Raw genomic sequence first — 2,500 nt, forward strand, 5'->3', positions numbered from 1 at the left:
GCTGTTCGCACATTGTGTCATTGTATTACGTGTTAACGGCTAACGGCGCGGGTGTGCGTGCATCCGTGCTCATGCCCTTACCCGTCCGCATACCATACATACCCATGTCCACGCGCGCACACATGCTCAGACATTCACACAGAGGCCGTACATATCTTAACCAAGCTATTTCTTCTTCTTCTTCTTCTTCTCAGTTTGTAAGGGTCCGTAGTTGAACATAAACCTTCCCCAATTCTTTCCATCGTTGCCGATCCAGCGCTATTCTGTGCCAGTCCTTCTCGGCTGCCTTGTATGATGTGGTTGAGCCTTGATATTCCGCTGACTCAACAGGAACGGCCGGTAATCTTTGATGGTTCAAATTCATGGCGCAATGCGAATTGGCGGGTGATCAATTCTTCGTCTGGCGTCTCAGAAGAAGCTCTCCGACTTCGTTGAACGTACTTGGTATAGCCTCCTTCCTCATTGACCGCACGCAAGCCTCTGCACCGCGGCAACTAAGCTATGTACTAGTACATAAACCTAAAACTACCTTTATAGTAATATAAAGACAAATAATTCTACATAAAAAAATGTAGATACTTATAAAGAAAAGGGCAACAAAAAGTAAAGAAGAAAAACAAACCAACTATATCAGCAATATTAAGACCCAAGAAGGCTCTTCTAACCTGCTGCCAGGGACCTCACCTCCAACCCAATCAAACACACTGATAGAATGCTTAAGAAGCCGTAAAGACAACAAGCAAACAAGCCCGGGGTATCGCCCCCCTCCCCCAAGTCTCTCTATCTCCAACTTGTTTCTGCTTCCCCACCTGGCCCTTCCTCTATCCCAGCCTAAGCTTCTCTCCCTCTTCGCTAGCTGTCAACCCTGATGTCTGTCTTAGACTCCACTCTCGAGAGTGATGGCGCCGTCGGTCGGTGTCTGGAGTGACCTCACCAGGAAACACGCCCGCCTGGCAAGACGTCCAACCAGCCACTCGTTACCGAGTATATATTACCACATCCACGTGTACCGTCATCTCCCAGTAAAGAAATCAAGAAGTAACAGAATTTTGTTAAACACATTTTTGTGAAAACATCACACACACGCGTGCTCGCGCACACACACACAATGAGCAAGAGAGAGAGAGAATAAGCGAGACAGAGAAAGAGAGAGAGAAAGAGAATGAGTGAGTGAGAGAGAAAGAATGAGTAAGTGAGAGGGGCACATATATATATATATATATATATATATATATATATATATATATATATATATATATATACATAGAGAGAGAGAGAAAGAAAGAGAGGCACATAGAGAGAGAGAGAGAATGAGTGAGTGAGTGAGTGAGAGAGAGAGAGAGAGAGAGAGAGAGAGAGAGAAAGGGAGGGAGGGAGAGAGAGAAAGAGAAAGAGAGAGAGAGAGAGAGACAGAGAGAGTGAGAGAGACAGAGAGAGAGAGAGAGAAAAAAAGAGAGAGACAGAGAGAGAGAGAGAGAAAGAGAGAGAGAGAGAGACAGAGAAAGAGAGAGAGAGAGAGAGAGAGAAAAAAAATAAAGGAGAGAGGGAGAGAGAGAGAGAGAGAGAGAATGAAGGAGAGAGGGAGAGAGAAAGAGAGAGAGAGAGAGACAGACACAGATAGAGAGAGAGAGAGAGAGAAAGAGAAAGAATGAAGAAGAGAGGGAGGGAGAAAGAGAAAGAGAGGGGGGGCGAATGAGAGAGAATGAGCTAGAGAGTAAAGAATGAGAGAGAGAGAGAGAAGGAGAGAGAAAGAGAGATAGAGAGAGAGGGAGAGGATGAGAGAGAGATAAAGAATGAAGAGAAAGATAGATAGAGATAGAAGGAGGGAGGAGATAGAGAGAGAGGGGGGAGAGGGAGAGGGAGAGGGAGAGAGAGAGAGAGAGAGAGAGAGAGAGAGAGAGAGAGAGAGGCGGAGAGAGAGAGAGAATGAGAAAGATAGGTGAACAGATAGAGAGCGAATGAAAGAGAGAGCGAGATAAATTAAGAGAGAGAGAGAGAGAGAGAGAATACTGTGGTAAATTGTACTTACAGGAGCTTGATCTTGATCTTGATCTTGATCTTGATCCTGAGCTTGATCTTGAGCTTGATCCTGATCCTGAGCTTGAGCTTGAGCTTGAGCTTGAGCTTGATCCTGATCCTGATCCTGATCCTGATCCTGAGCTTGAGCTTGATCCTGATCCTTGATCCTGATCCTGAGCTTGAGCTTGAGCTTGATCCTGAGCTTGAGCTTGAGCTTGAGCTTGAGCTTGATCCTGATCCTGAGCTTGATCCTGATCCTGAGCTTGAGCTTGAGCTTGAGCTTGAGCTTGAGCTTGATCTTGAGCTTGAGCTTGAGCTTGAGCTTCAGCATGCGTCTTCTCTTCTGCTGCAGAGTCTGAATGCTCACACTCAGCTGAAAAAAAAATGAGCAAAGGGCTCTGTTATAAAGAATTTAAACTCGCTATGAGATGCCACAAACAATCAATGTCCTTGCATTACTTAATGATATTTAATTCACTAA

Source organism: Penaeus japonicus, unplaced genomic scaffold (assembly GCF_977035675.1).
Source record: "Penaeus japonicus unplaced genomic scaffold, GWHDUDI00000001_assembly GWHDUDI00000008, whole genome shotgun sequence".
Lineage (NCBI taxonomy): Eukaryota > Metazoa > Arthropoda > Malacostraca > Decapoda > Penaeidae > Penaeus > Penaeus japonicus.